This window comes from Plecotus auritus (genome assembly GCF_963455305.1).
Source record: "Plecotus auritus genome assembly, chromosome: 1".
NCBI lineage: Eukaryota > Metazoa > Chordata > Mammalia > Chiroptera > Vespertilionidae > Plecotus > Plecotus auritus.
Genome location: NC_137770.1, coordinates 8,771,219 through 8,787,066, shown reverse-complemented (window position 1 = coordinate 8,787,066; position 15,848 = coordinate 8,771,219). Strand labels below are relative to the sequence as shown.

At 55.6% G+C, this 15,848-nt stretch overlaps 1 protein-coding gene across 2 annotated transcripts in view; it reads left to right on the top strand.

Annotated features, from left to right (window-relative positions):
* Positions 1-15,848, top strand: part of BCL11B (BCL11 transcription factor B) — a 92,207-nt gene that overhangs the window by 22,584 nt on the left and 53,775 nt on the right. The gene's annotated exons all lie outside the window — the stretch shown is intronic.

Sequence of the window (15,848 nt, the reverse complement as noted above, 5' to 3'; positions counted from 1 at the left end):
CTGTAGAGCCTGCTGGTTGTAGGTGTGGACACGGCCTTAGGCAGATGAATCGAGATTCAAGGTACAAACTCGCCATGCAGAGTCCTGGGCCTGGCGTCCCTAGAGCCTGGTCTGGTGGGGCTCGGGCGAGGATAGCTGTCCGCCCTGCAGTGTCCAGAGAACACCATGCCGCTTTCCTGACTTCAGGGAAGGGACCTTTTTTTATTAAAAAAAAAATATATATATATATATATATATATATATATATATATATATATTATTGATTTCGGAGAGGAAGGGAGAGGGAGAGAAAGATAGAAACATCAATGATGAGAGAGAATCATTGATTGGCTGTCTCCTGCATGACCCCCTACTGGGGATTGAGCTTGCAACTCAGGCATGTGCCCTTGACTGGAATCGAACCCAGGACCCTTCAGTCTGTAGGCCAACGCTCTATCCACTGAGCCACACCGGCTAGGGCAGGAAAGGGATCCTTGAAGGCAGTGGAGAAAACACTGGCTTTGTTTCCACGGCTTTTTGGGGCAGAGTATGGCATCTGGAGAGTGTACCCCCAATGGGATTCTAGGGGTCCTCCCTCCCTTGGGACTGGGGGCCGGGGACTGCCTGCCCTGGGCTCAGTGTGATGTCTGGGTCTTCCTCTCCCTTAAGGAGAAACAGGGCAGACCTTTGATGACCCCTTCCCACCCCAGCGACCGGCTAAGTGGGCTGAGGTTGGTAGACCCCACAAAACTAAATTCCCCAGGGAAGCTGGAGCAGATTCTTTTCCCTCTCCCACCACGAGTTCAAAGCCCGCCAATTAAGCAACCTAAACAGTGTGGTCTTTGCCCTGCATCATTGACATCATTGGCTTGTAAAACTTTCCCTGCGAACCAGGCCACTTTATTCGCCGGGGAAGAAGAAGTCTGTAATTTTCCTGACCTGGCCTTTGCTTTGGAGAGAATAGGAGCGGGAGAGAGAACTCATTTCCAGAAACAAACGGGCCCACGAGAGCAAACAAGATCCATCCAGTGTGGGGCCCCACGGTAGGGAGCGCTGAGGTCCAGGACTCCCCACATCACTGCAGTGCAGGCGTGGAGGCTGTCAAGGACTTGGGGGCCTGGGCTGGCACCTTCCAAAACTAGGAGCGGGGGAGGTTGGGGAGATGGACATCAAAATCCTTCCGACTCTGAGACGGAATCTCTTCTCCCGCTGGCTTGAAACCACCTGCTTCCCCGACCAATGCAATTTCCCCAGTGCTGGCACCACGGTTGCAACTTGCAAGACTCGTTCTGCTGTCTGAATCTACAGCGCCCCCTCCCCCCGCCCGCCCCCTGGACCTTGCCCACCTCCTGCAAACCATCCCTTCCCTTGCGGGAGGGGGCAGGGACAGCTCCTCCTGGCCCGCCTGCTGGGGACTTCAGGCCCTGCCCTCTAGGGGCTCGGAGGTTGGGGTCCATTGGTCTCCCTTCACTGCCAAGTCCAGGCACACAAGGCCTTTTCCGAGGCTCAGGCGGGGGTGGGGGGGATGGGGGGGTTGGGGGGGGGGGCGTGGAGGTGGCCCGCACCTCTTCCATCCGGCACGGGAACCCGGCAGACGCTCTGGAAAACTTTGTAATTGCGCCTGGGGCCTTCCCTGCGGTCCGTGCCCCTCCCCTGCCCGCTGGGTACTACCCGGGCCTTCAGGTGCGCCTCACACTCGCTGGGCAGTCGGCCTCACCGATTGGCCTGTGGCCTCTCCAGCTTGCGCCGCGGGCCACCTCCTTCCTGCTCTCCAGGCCGACCCCCGCGCACGTTGATTGTGTCTTTCTGGGGCGGGAAGGCCGAGGGGGCTCCAGGCACATGCATAATTCGGGGGCTTAATGGGCCAGCTGCCGGAGGGGGGCGGCGGCGAGGGGCGGGCGGAGGCGCAGCTGACCCTGCCCGCGTCTGGCCTCGCGGGGAAGGCGCGCTCCTTTCTTCCTTCTGTGACAGCTCCCCTCCCCCTCTAGGCCCGGTCCGGGGAAGAAGGGGGGCTGGCGAGACGTAGGGTTAGCAAGGGGAGGGGGCTTCCTTCGTGTACCCGTGCAACTTTTGCTTTGGGGGGAGGGGGGGAGGCGTGCAGTGAATCGGATCCGCCCCAGGACCCAGGTCCTGAAGGAGCTGGGGACTTGGAAGGCAGGTTTCCTGGGAGCAGCGCCTGAGGTTTTTTCCGAGCCCCGCCCCCCGGCGGCCCCCTGTAGGCCCCCAACCCCGCTGCGCCCCGCCGAGCTCGCCCTTGGCCCCGAGCCAGCCCCTTTCCCGGGCTGGCTGCCGCTGGAGATGGATGGAGGCGGAGACCCAAGGTCAAGGGCGGGGAGCCCGCCATCCTGGGGCCCCTTTGTGCGCCCGGGGCCGCCCCTCCTCCACCCACCAACCCCCTCCTCCGCTCAGGGGCGCGCGCCCTGGCTAGTGACCATCCCAGACATGGGGAATTGCATTTCAGGACCCCGAAAACTCCTGCCAGTAGCCTCTCCCCAAAACCGCCCCGCGCAAGGGCCTGGGGTCCTTGCCAGGGTGGTTTTCCTGGGGCGGGGTGAGGTGGGGGGTGCCCCAGGATCCCCTCTCCTCCCGCCGCCAAAGCACTGAAGGGTCGTGCCTCCCTCCCCAGCTCGCGTTGGCCCCAGAGCTGGGCAGGTCCCTGGATCCAGGTGAGGCGGGGATGGAAGGAGCCCCAGTTCTCGTGTGCATTTTATGTCCGCACAGTCCGGTCCGGAGGGGAGGCGGTTTTCTTTGGAGTTCTCTCCCCGCTTCCTCCTGCAGGAGGGGGAGCCTGCTTTTCTAGAGGGAATTCCTGGGGCTGGGATTTTAAAACACTCGACACAAGTGCTTTCCCAATTGTGTGGGAATGGAACCCTCCACTAGAGTGGGACCCCAAGCCTCGTGGAAGTACAGGAAATTAATGTCAGCCCTTCCTCCAGCCCGGCTTCTTTTACAATGAATGCCCTCCCTCCAAGAGAATTTGTATGCAAATGGCTACCTCGCTCAGAGTCTCTATTTTTTGCTTCTTAAAAATTGGCCTCCAATTGTTTAAAGCACTCCAGCCAGCCCTTAAAGACCCAGCAAAGCAAGGGTTTAGACTCCCCATATATTTACCACAAAGCTCTGAAGGATATGTTCAAATATTTCCCCAAAGCTGTTACTCTGGAAATAAAAATGCATGCTATTTGGCTCTGGAAGATTAAAAGTTTACCTTCGCAGGGACAGCTTTTCTAGGCTAGAATTGGAACCACGTCTATTTTTCATTATTCAAAAATTTGCTGTAACGAGAGTCAAGGTAATTTTAAAAAATATGCGTGTACATATCTCCTTGTGATCTGGGCTGACCCAGATCATAACAGGATACTGCCCTTTCTGTGCTCTCCGAGGTACAGTATTTGTAACCAATGCCTTCGTGGCATTTTGAGTAAGAGCTGACCTTAAAAAAAAAAATAAAAAAATCTCCGTTTTAGTTAACCCGAACTTGGAGCAGCTAGCTTTTCTGCTGGAGGACTCTGAAGGTATTTGTCAATTTACTTTTTTTGAAAGGCCTGTGGAAAAGGTAACACATTCAACACTTGGGAACTCAGAACTGCCGGCAGTCCTGGACAGGGAGGTTTGCATATCTGCCTGAACTTGCTGGCCGATTCCTCAGACGTCCATTTATAACAGTTCTAACAAGATAGAATCTGCCTTTGAATATCTGTAAATACAGGTAAAGATCACAATCCGGCGCTCATAATGGTCCAAGACTGAAAAGGCAGATCCCCGTGTTTGATTAATATTTATGTTGCCGGATTCCTCTGGAGAAAGGAAGATAAAACACCGGTCACGTGCGTGCGTTCCAGGGGCCCCCTCCGAGGTCCCTGCAGTTTCTTTAGAAGGATGTGTGTTTGGGGATTTGGGGAGACAAGGTGTGTGTATGGGGGTAATTGTTCAGGCTTTGCCTGGAAGATAGTAACGTGTGGTTGGCTGACTTAATGACTATTACAGGAGGAGGAGGCCAACTTACCTTTTTTCTTTATTTTGGTGGCTCAACAGTGGTAAAAATTACCGGTGATTTCTCCCTCTAGTTTTAGGGTAAGGCTGGGGGCAGAGCGGTGAAAGCCCCCCTTCCCTCTCCTCTCATTCCTTGGGAGACACTCACCTTTGTGTCCCCGTGGCAGGGTGGCAGGGTGGCAGGGTGGCAGGGTAGCAGGGTGGCAGGGTGGGCTGCCTTGCGGGCGTGTTGTTCTGAGCCCTACGCGACAAGCCTGCAGGGCACAGGTGAATTGGCTCGCTTTGTTCCCGAGCCATGTGTGGGGAGATTTGCTTGGGAATGGGGGCCTGTGTCAGCTGCATCATGTAGAAATAAATGCCAGTGGAATTGGTGGGACCCCGGGGAGGCCTCCTTTGGAGGTGTGGATAAGCATCTTCAATGTTATTACTTAGAGGAATCTAGATGCTCTTAGAGGGTTTTCTAGAAGCGTGGCCTCTCAGAGCAGCACCTGAGCCCCGGCGACACCTTCGTCACTATCTGTTGCCGCAGGAGCAGGAGGGGCCCCCTGGGTGCGGAAGCAGCGATTGGAGATGTGGGCACGCACTGCACTGCCAGTCCCAAAATGTTTGTTCCTAAACGGCCCAGGGCAGACCAGCTCATCTCTTCGTTTCTTCAGCTGTCACACGGGGATAGGCCATTGTGTCCGCAGTCCAGGTGCCAGAGCCAACCCTTCCCTGGGGGTGGCGTCGTTGCTGATTTCAAAGACATAAAAGAGCATAGACTGTCATTGTTCAGCTCCCGGGGGGCAGGGCGACTGGTTTGCAAAAGGGTGAGGAGTCATATAGCTACTCGTGTAGCATGTCATGTTCAAGGTAAGGGGAAAAGTTAGGGGGTCTAGGGGGGGCTTCCAAGGAGGAAGGACTTGAATTTTCAATGTAGTGACCTGATACCAGTAGGAAACGTTCTCCCCCATTCCCATTCATTTTAGGGGACTGGCCCCCCGGCTCTTTACTTGGGGACTGCCATGTCACTCAGAACCCTGACACTGACTGGGCTTGCGGTTGCCTTTGACCTGAACAGACCACGAAAGGTGTCTCTCCTGGCATTTGGCTCCAGAAAGAGAGGACGTGGGCAGAGGGGAGCGCAGACGTGGGTTGGGGAGGAACGCATACAGCAGGCAGCCTTTAAGTGCGCAGCCTTGCTCATGGCAGGTGAGGAAGCGACTCCGCGCAAGACTGGCGAGGAAATTGTTTCGCTTTTGCCGCCGCCTCTCGAAGCTAACAGAAATTGGCATCTGTGCCCACAGAGCCCACAGCTGGCGCTCTGAAATGGTCCCTTCACCGGGGAAAGGAGCGGCCCCAAGTGTCCTGCTGGGGCTCCGTCTTCCTGTTTGGTTGTTGTTCTTTCCGAGAGGCTTGGATTCCTTTCCCCCAGCAAATGCTGTGTGACCTGAATTGGAGTTTTAATAGGAGTCACCTGTGGCAGGGCCTGCCCCTGCGGTTCAGACTTGCTCTTTAGAAAATACAGATGCTTGCTTTATGTGTTTCGTTGGTTCACCCCAGCAGGGCCAAGACCTCCGGCTTGCGCGTTTTGGGGTGGGGTTGGGAGTGGGGAGGGGGGTGGCCCTCTGCCTTCTCCCTGGGGCACTTGAGGGAGCCCTTGTTCCCTGGCATCGGAGCTGGAGTGGGGTGGGGGCATGGCAGATCCCCGTAGCTGCGTCGGTGCAGGCACGGAGCCAGAGGCTGTCTGGTGTTCCTTAATTGAATACAGATCTCAGTCAGTTCCATGTGGGCATGCCAGAATGGGCAGGGAGGGCAGGGATAGTCCCCCTCCCCCAGGTCGGGTCTTAGAAGCTCAGACCCCCCACCTGAGTGGCTTCCAGGCCTGTCCCCACACCCGGCCTGCGTGGTTTGCAAAAAAGGGAAGGGAGGTGGGCTCCATGATCACGCGACGCCCATGTAAACACTGTTTGTATGAACTGGGTCTTCTCTCTTTTGTTAGTGGCAGCTCGTTAATTAAGCAGCAGATTAGTGCAGCCTTCTTGGACACATGCTTGTATTTGGGGGCAGAAGACTGTCTTTCTCCTGAAACTCTGGACGGCACCGTTCAGGAAGTCCCGGTAGCTGCCACCTCTTCTCTCAGTGCCCCGTGGTGGTCCTCCCTGCCGTCCCTTCCCACCCCCTCTCCCAGCCTCCCCCTTAACCCGAGTGATCGGGCTCCTAGTCGGGTGGAGGACAGACGAGTTAAACGCAGCTAAATAAATCATGTTTACGCTTGGCGTTCTTGGGAGTGAAGAATCTGTTGGCTGTTTTTACTTCCTTATTTCTCAGCATTTGCTTCCTACCTGTTTTTGAGCTCATGCCCAGAAATAGTAGTTTTGTCAAATGAGGGTATAATGCCAGCCAGTCTCTCTCGCTGCCAAGGAAGCTGCTGGATTTTGCAAAACAGAGTGACGTTTTTTTAGTGACACTGATTTTTTTTTTCCCCCCAAAAGAAATTAGGATGTAGAATAAGGGTATGAAAATGCACACAGGGAAGAAAAAAAATCCCTCCATCCCGTCGCCCCCGAGGCTCAGGGGTGCGCAGGGAGCAGGCTTGGAGACAGGTCTCACTTCTGTCGCATTTGGCAGCTCCGGGGCAGGAGGCAGCACAGACCGGGAGAGGCCGCAGCTGCCTCTGCGGCCGGGAGCTGAGTCAGGTCCCTTGCTCTCAGCCCCAAGACTTCATTTTCTCTGCCATCTTGGATGATGTGGTGCAAAGATGTTTGTTTTCTTATTTCAGGTTGGTTTTGTGTCTGTTTAGTTTCCGAGGCCTCCCGAGCGGTGCTTGCTGGATTCTTCCTCCGAGGTTCCAGTGAGAATCCGGTCCCAGCCCGGCTCGGCAGCCCGTGGGGATCCAGCCGCACTATCATTGTTTATATACAGAACAGCCAGGGAGGCGTCCCTTACTCTGCCTTTTATTCACCACATTGTTTTGGGGTATCTGAAAAGTCATTGTCCTGGTGGGGTGCTGGGCAGAGAATTCCAACCCAAAGAGAGCCTGCAGGTTAAAACATTTTTTTTTTTAAGATTTCAAAAAAAAAACAAATAAATGGCAAATAAAGGTGGGGCGGGTGCTCCTGCCAGGAGGCCAGGCCTGACGTCTCCGGAGTCTGTGCAGGGAGCAGCTGGGCCTCTGGGGTGAATCCAGCCCGAGGTCCAGCACACCAGCTCGGTTTCAAAAACACCAAGGAAAACAGGGCATCAGAACCGGCGCCGGCGTGCTGTGATCCCCCAGTTTCTAAGGGGAGCCCTCGGCAGTGAAATGCTGTTTCCACGGAGGACCCTGTACGGTTCCTTTAATTACACCGAAGAGCGGTGTGAAGCGCAGCGGAAGGCGGACCTCGGCAGCGGCGTCGGGAGCCTGGCTAGATGGAATCGGAAGGAGCAGCGTTACCAGTGCTAATGTGCTAACCATCTTTATTGCATTAATCCCGCCAAGTGTTAATTTTTACAAGTTTCGTTGTTGCACGCACTGTACGTCAGCGTTGGTGCGTTAGGAGATGAAAATGGATTTCACGTCAGAAAGTAAGCAAGAGCGTGCCTGCCAGGCCGCTCCCTCGGAAGGAAATGTGGGACGTTCGTCGTCCAGTGCTACCTGTGCAGAAAGGCGGGCTCGCGATACGTGGATTAAACGCCACCTGCATTCAGGAAACCCGAGAGAGGAGCTACTTGGTTGGGGGTAATTACAGGCCTCCAGGCAGTGGCATTTCAGACGTGGCGTGGCAACCGAGAGAGGCCACAGAAAGATGATCTTATGTGATTGAGCCTCCATATTCTCTGTCTATTAGTAAAAGGTAAAAAGAAATGAAAAGGAAAAAAAAAAAAAACACAACACAACAGCAAAATCCAGGGAAAGTTGGTGTGTGTTTATTTTTATTGTAGGAGACCAATTGCATATAACGCTACTAACTGCAACTAAAAACAAGACATCTGTTTAAACCGTAACAGGGTCCCCTTTTCGACAGTTTGATTTCTTCTTCTTTCTTTTTTCACCTTCTGCTAACCAAGTGAAAATTCTGTTCACCTACAAGGAGCCCTGCTGGCCCTGGGGTGGCAGGCTCCCCTCCTGCCCAGTACCACTTCATGGTCTGATCTTAAAAAGGGGGTGAGGCTGACATTCCCCACATCCCCCTCTCCCCCTGCACCTGGGATTGTAATCCCTTTCCCTGGCTGTAACCTCTTTGCCGGGCGCTATGTTTCTCGGGGGTTCTTTTTATTGGCGGGGCTGCGTCCTTTTCACTGAATTCTCTGAGGTCCTCAGAGTTCGGGCTTCCTCCTCTGTTGACGCTCTCTGCGTGCAGGCGGCTGAGCCGAAGCAGCGGTGGAGTCTGTGGACCCGAGACCACAGCTTCCTGAGCTCCCCCCCCCCCCCCGTTTTAAACACGTCCTAGAGAGGACCCGCCCGATTTTTAGCGAGTGCCAGGCGTCGGCATTCCAAGGTCCTCCATTCCTCAGAGGCCAGGCCCTGTGGATGCTGATGGGAAAGAGAAATGTGTTGTTAGTTGGAATCATCTTCTGGTTTATTTCCCTTATGTGACATGAGACTTCACTCTTGACTATGGTCCCTGCCCTCTCCACATCCTCCTCCCCGTCCTTCCCCGCCCTCCCCCTCCCATACACACATGCAACTATGAGAGATGGGAACATGCTTAAGGGATGCCAGGCCAAGTTGGTCATTGGGGTCTGGCCACTAAGTTCCATCTGAAAAGGGGCCATAGGTTCCTGACCCCAGTTCTTCAGGGCTGGAACCCAAATGGCTTATCCAGCTTTTTACTTCCGTTTATAGGCTGTGCTGTTCGTCTGGGGGGCGCGTCGGGTAGAGGTGTGTAGGTTAGTGTTTGTGGGTCCTGATGCAGCCTAAGAGGAGATTATCGGAGGAGCTTGGCTAAGTCGTTTTAGGGCAAAAGACTGAAGACTGAAGCAGATCAGAAGGCCAGGAAAAGGGGCAGTGCCTCTGCTAGGCGTTTGCTGGCGGCATTCAGAGAACCTGTCCCCTCCAGCTTGTCCTTGGCCTCTGTAGCTTCCTGGGGATGGGGACACACACTGTGCCATGCCCGCATTGCTAATACATGCGCATGTACGCGTGTGCACATGTGCATAATCTCTGTGTAACAGATGAGCATGCACACAGTTTCCCAACTAGTGAAACACATGGTTTCACCTGTTGCCCCCAGGCCTGCCCATTCCAGGATCGGGGCCATGATTCCGGGGGCCCACCTGCTGAGGTCACCCCAGAGGACTCATATCTGTTCCTGTGGGCGTCTCGAAACCAGGGTCAAAGGCCTTGGCGTCCGGCTGGAGCTTGGGGAGTTCTGTTCATTTGCATTCCAGCCAGGGGGAGAACGCCAGGGATTTCCCCGCGAGCCCAGCACGCACAAGGAGACGGAGCTCATGTTCCCCTGTAGCGCTGGCTCAGGGGTTGCAGGGGTCAGCTCCCTCCACTTCCCCCGGGTAGTTCAGGCGGAGATTTGGACACAGCCTTCCTCCCAGGAGGCCCGAAGTGCTCTCTGCCACCTCCCTGGGCAGGGCCACAGAGGGACGGGGACTTGTTCTAGAACCCCACCGATCCCGGCGCGGGCTGCAGAAGGGGGTCCTGCTGCTCCAGAGGACCTGGCAGCTGCATCTTGAGGGAGTTGGGGCTGGCACCTGTGCTTTGGGGCCCGGTGAAGGGGTGGTCTGCACTCCTTCTCCCCGTGAGACGCAGCTGCGGGGAGGACATGGCCTTAGCCCTGGTGGGAGGAGGAGGGCGGGTTTGGTGGTGTTGGGGGCATATTGTTCTTGGCCTCGCCTCTTCCTTTTCTGGGGTGCTTTAAATGACAGCAGGCTGGGGAGCAAAAGTAGTGGAGGCGGTGATTCACCCTTGACAGATCTCAGAGTGCACGGGCGGGCAGGTGGGCAGGCAGGTGGGCGGATGGGCGGGTGGGGAGGCGGCCAGGGGAGGGGCCTGGCTCAGGTGCTGGGAGGGACGTGAAGGCAGGCGTGGGGGTCTCCGGGTGGTCGCTGTGGAAGCCCTGCCCTCCCTCTGTGCCCCCACCCGCCAGGCCCAGGTGGTGAGGGCAGCCCGTCAGCTCAGGCCTCCGGAAGGGCTGTGTTTTCAGCAGGCAGCCCAGTACCGGCTGGATGTGGCTTCGAACCATGTGTTCATGTCTCCCATGTAGCGGCCTGAAGGAAATCTTTAAACATAGCTGTGCAAACCCTGTGCAACCTTTTCCCCTTCCCATCGCTCCTCCTTTAAAGGACACTTCCCCGTGAACCCCCAGACTCCAACCCATGGCAGCCAGGGACCCAGAGCCCACCTGATTTAGAATGAGGAATTGGAAGTGGAGAGTGGGACTTGGGGAGCCCTAGCTCCCCACAGAGGACTTTTTGGTCCCCCAAACGCCTAGTGCCAGGAGCTGAGCCATGTGGTACCCTCTGGGTCTGCCCTCCCGCATCCCCCCCCACCCCCCCCAGCTTACAGGTTTCCTCAGTGACTTTCGCTGTTCACCGAAATGCTTGCATTTCCTGGCTGCTTTGTTTTATTATGATGACATATATTTATAATGAAGTGAAAAGCAAGTTACAGGCTTTGCTGGTGTCCAGACCTTGGCAATTAAAAACTAAGAAAAAGGTGACATAATACCTGTAGAGGGAAGGAATTTATTATTTGAGGCCCCCCGGCCCCCCCTCCCCCCCCCCACCCCCCGCCCGCCCCAGGACCCTTGCTGCTCTGAAATTAACAAAGATGCCTTAGGATCCTTCTTCTCTGTTCCTGCTGTCTCAGCCGCGGCCCTGCCCTTCCCCCCCCCCCCCCCAAAAAAAAGGGCAGGAGAGACAGAGGGTGGGTTAGGGCTAGGACCTGTCTGGTGAGTACCTAGCCTCTCATTTCAGGTGGCACTCCACTTCTTTCAAAGAGGAAATTGCCAAAACGAGTGTCATGGGCTGCCAGTTAGATGTGTTTTAACCGCGGGGTCGTTTTGCCAGCTAATGCCGTTATTATGTGCTTCCATGCGAACATGCCGGGGCTGTTAAAGTAGGGTCCTGCGGCCGAGCAGCCGGCAAATGGGGCCGCGGCCCTGGAGGCTCCTCTCCTTGGGGTCAGCTGGTCCCCCTGGGTTGGCCCTGAGATGGCCCGGCCGGGGCCCTCGCCGAAGTCTGAGTCCTTTTAGCTTCTTGACATGCGTCCGCTTTTCCCCTGTGACCACCTTCTTTATGTGTTTGGACCAGGGAGGTGCTGAGCTCCCCAGATTGGGGACCCCCAGAATCACACCTCTCTCCCTCTAGCGGTCACTGTCCTCCAGTCCCCTCCTAGAAGCAACAAATGACCACCCCAAACTGCTGGCCGGCCTTGGGTTTTCAAGCCTGAGCTGGCTTCCCTCCCTCTTCTCTCCCTAGCAAACCGGAAAAAGAGTCCCGATTTCCCGTCAGGTGGGGGGCGGGGGGCTGGAACTTGGATAATGATCCTTAAATGTGAGCAGTGCTTTTGACTTCCCGTGATTTCTCTCTCTCCCCCTCTCTGCCTGCCCCACCCCCTTAATACATAGCATTTTTTTATCATCCTTAAGACAAAGTAGCTGGCAAAATATTTAAGCGATCCGAAAGAAATGTTTTTATTTGCCCGCGTGTTAACTGGGTTATCTGCCTATCTTGTTTATGAAATTTGAGGCTGCCTTTCCTGCAGTCTGTTCGACTCTCACATCTTCCCCGGCTCCCATTTCCATATTTCTGCGTGCATGTTCTTTGTTAATCACTTGGCAAGCGCTTATTTGAATATTAAAAATTTCTTTAATCATCAAAGGCAGGAGCACAGTCTCATGAATATTCATATTTTTCCCCCTCCTCATTACCCTGCAGTAAAAGCCAAACAGCCATCAATCGCCCTCATTACAGGCTCTGGCGTTTTGATTGGCTGCCGGCTGCCCAGAGCTTTTTATTTTTTTATTTTTTCCCTTCTCCTATGAGCTGTCTCTTACCTGCCAACTACAAAAAAAAAAAAAAAAAAAAAAAAAAAAAAAAAATCAACAATGCAGGAATAAATTCCTCTGGTTGAAAAGCAACTTTGCAAACTTGTCACACAGTCCTTGTGGCTTGCTGCTGCCAAAGCGGCCAGCGGCACTACCTGGGCCCCTAAAAAAAAAAAAAAAAAGACCCAGGAAAAAAAAAAGGGGGGGGAGAGGAAAAATTAAATAAATAAAGAGGGAGAAACTTGAGCCTCAGCGATGAATATTTGTCAAGAGAGTTGACGTAAGTTTCATTTGCATAATGACTTTGTACTTCTGCATTAATAAAATTTGCATATGAAGCCATGTTAATTACTCCTGATCATGCTTTTTGCATTCATGCATAGTAATTTTCTCCGACTTGTGAGAATTAATGTCTTGGCGTGGGGGGAGGGGCGAGGGATTGTCAGGTTTCCTTGCCAGTGGCCCTCACTTCGCAGGCGCTGGCTCCCTGTCTGTCTGTCTGTCTGTCGCCCTCCGGGGCCTGCGACTCGTTTTTGCACTATCAGTAGGAGCTCTTGGCTTTAAAAAAAATGTATCAATTGAAAGGCACCGGTAGGGAGAAAAATAGACATCTGCACCGTGTATTCCAGAGCCCGTCTCCTGGCCGGGAGTCTGTAACCCTCCCACCCACCTGGGTGGGTCGCCCCAGGATTCAGCCTGGGGAAAGGCTCGCATCCCCCTCCAAACCAGGCCCCGGCTTTCCCAGGAGGGTTTTGTGTCTCCACGCCGGTGGGTGTGTGCGTGTGCGCTGGGCAAGTGCGCATGTGCGAGGAATGAAGCCGCACCATCTGCAGGGCCCTGCTGAAGGGAAGGCGGGTTGCACACCCCCTCGGAATGATGCATGAAAAATTACCTTGCACCCGGATGTGGAGCTTCGGAAACGTTTTGGGGTCTTCTGCGTGGGCATTTTTGCGCCTCTTTGTGCAGGTGCACAGAGTGAGGTTCTGATGCCCATGAGCCGTGCGGTCCTGGGCACCCAGCCTCGGTTTCCTCATCTGTGAGAGAGGGCGGTCATCTTACTGACTTCCTAGGTCGGCCGCTGGGCTTAAATGAGATGATGTATGTATTCGCTGTTTATTTCTCTTTCCCTAATGAAAGTGAGCTTCCATGATAAGCAGGCCAGCCAGCCAGGGGTTTATTTCTAAGCCTCCTGGATCCCGGTAAAGCTGGGATGGCGTCTCGGCGTCCCTCTGCCACATACCACCGCACACGTGCGTCTGGTCCGGTTCCAGCGGGGAACCCGCGGAGACCTCCAGAGAAATTATTTTTTGCAGGAGTGCCCTGCAGGCCTCCTTAGGGTGCCTTTCCGTGGGGAGGGGAGGGAGGGAGGTCCAGCAAGGAAAACAACGAATGAATGAAGAAATGAATACATACATAAAATAAATGAACAGGGTGACCAGTTATTGCGTGTTTACTAGAAGCTCTGTTCCGGCCAGGCATGTTCGGACTGTCCTTTAAAGGCGGGAGTCTGAGAAGTGACTCACCCAGGAAATGGCAGAGGGGAGAGGAATGGCAGAGGAGAGATCAGAACCCAGGCCTCGGGCTCCCGGGCAGCATCTCTCCGAGCTCCTGGCTTCCCGTGCATGTGTCAGCCCCTGGTCACGGGGTCTGAGCGCTCTGTCAGGGGTTCTGGGTCCCTTGCTGTACTTTATTTTTTTAAATTATGTGTTCTATTGATTTTCAGAGAGAGAGGAAGGGAGAGGAATTGAGAGATAGAAACATCGGTGAGAGAGAAACATCATTGATCGGCTGCCTCCTGCATGGCCCATACTGGGGCCCGAGCCTGAAACCGGGGCATGCGCCCCAACCAGGAATCGAACTGTGACCTCCTGGCCCCCTGGTCGATGCTCCACCCGTGATCCACACGGGCAGGGCGCTGGCTGCACCTCTGAAGGCAGACACACTTTCCTTGAGAAGGAACCAGAGCTGGGAGGTGGCCTGGGCTGGGCAACGAAGCCAGAGACAGTCCTCACATTGGCCTTTAAAAGAAAATGGAGATAAGATTCATACAACAAAACATTCACCATTTTAACCATTTCAAGGGGTACAAGTCATGGTTTTGAGTGTAGTCACCGTGTTGGGCAGCCATCACCACTGTCTAATGCCAGAACGTTTTCGTTCCCCGGAAAGCAACCCCGCCATGACCCTCTCACTCCCCCCCCCCGCCCCCCATCCAGGGCTCTCTCTGGATTTGCCTCCCCACACATGCGAACGACAGTAGGTGGCTCCTTTTAGCACCTTGGGCTTCTGCCCTTGCTTCGGGCCAGGACTTCTGGAGTTGCACCCTTGGGCAGGCTTACACTGCTCCAGCGGTGAGCGCCCCCCAACCCCCCGACCCCCCAGCAGGGGTCCTCTGCAGGCAGGTCAGGATTGGGAGCCCCTTGCCTTGCTGGCCCCTCCCCTGGCTCCGTGGAGGCCGCCTCCACCTCGGAGCAGGTGGGCTTGGCTAGGGGAGGAGATTCCCAATGAGGTGCTGCGGCCCCTCCAGGGGCAGCCCAGCCCCCACCCCCTGCATTAGGATGGCTTGACCTTTCCTGACCTTCCCAGAGGGAGAGAGTGTGGCTGGACCGTTCTGTGGTCCTTCCTTCTAGCCATGGAGCAGGGGTCCTCAAACTACGGCCCGCGGGCCACATGCGGCCTGCCGAGGACATGTATCCAGCCCGCCAGGTGCCGCTGCCTGTCCTGCTTAGCAGCCGACTCGTCCCGGGCCCGCAGTGTGCATAGGAATTTGTTCATAGTTTTTTTTTTTTAAACTATAGTCCGGCCCTCCAACGGTCTGAGGGACAGTGAACTGGCCCCCTGTTTAAAAAGTTTGAGGACCCCTGCCACGGAGGCATAGGCTCTGCTTGCTCCGCCTGGGACAGTGCCACCAGCACCGGGGGCTCTGCTGGTTTTCTCAGCCCTGGGGAATGCTGTGGCCTCCCCCAGAACTGGGGGACCCACCCACGTTTGCTCTTTTGCAACCTCCGATGGCCTGGCTGAGTCCACAGACCCTCAAGCTCCCCTTTTCCCCACAGCCCTCCTTTTCAGGATCCAGGGCTGCCCCATCACTCCACCCCACTGCAGCCTCAGGGGGAAGCAGGGCACCCCCAGGCTTCAGAGACACAACTGGGTTTGGGTTCCAAACCACCCGAGCCTCCGCCTCCCCCTGGGACGGGGATGGGTGGTGTGGTAGGTGTTTCGCTCAAAGCTGCTGTCGAAGTCAGGGATGGTTCCGAGCCTCCTGGGGTCTGTAGGCAAGGCCTCCTAGTGGACGGGGTCTCAGGCCAGGACTGGCCAGGGCAGACTTCCAGGAGGCGGCCGGTGACGCTGGCCTCAAGTGCTGACCCTCCTTGGGGCCTGTCTTGAATCTGGGGCATTGCCTTCTGCTCGGCATCTGTGGCTGGAACTGTGTATGGGGCCCTTGCCAGACCCGTCCTGGGCCTTGAGGTCAGAAGCATCTCAGGGCCCTGGGCGTAGCCTAGTAGGAGGTCTTCCGTGGCCCAGAGGGGCCCAGGTGGTTGGGGTTAGCACTGACCTCCCGGTAGGACACTTGCAGGTCTTCTTAAAGGCCCCGATGCCCCCCAGTCCTGGGTTACAGACAGAGAACCCCGTTTCTGCAGCCTGGCAACCAGGCTGCCGGTGTGTACAGCCTTCTGGGCCCACGTCATCAGTTTCCTGGTCTGTGCAATGGGTATTGTATGCCTCACCCCAGGGCATGTTGGGAAACTCACTGGCGATGAACACTGTGGCTCCTGGCTCGCAGCGGCTTTGCAGGGCCCTGTGGCTCTCTGGATGGAGGATTCCGCGGGGGGCCGTGGAGTGGGCTGATGCCCCCCTGCAGACCTGCGTGGGGCGGTGAGCAGCGTCGGGTGGCCTCCCTGGCAGAGCCGG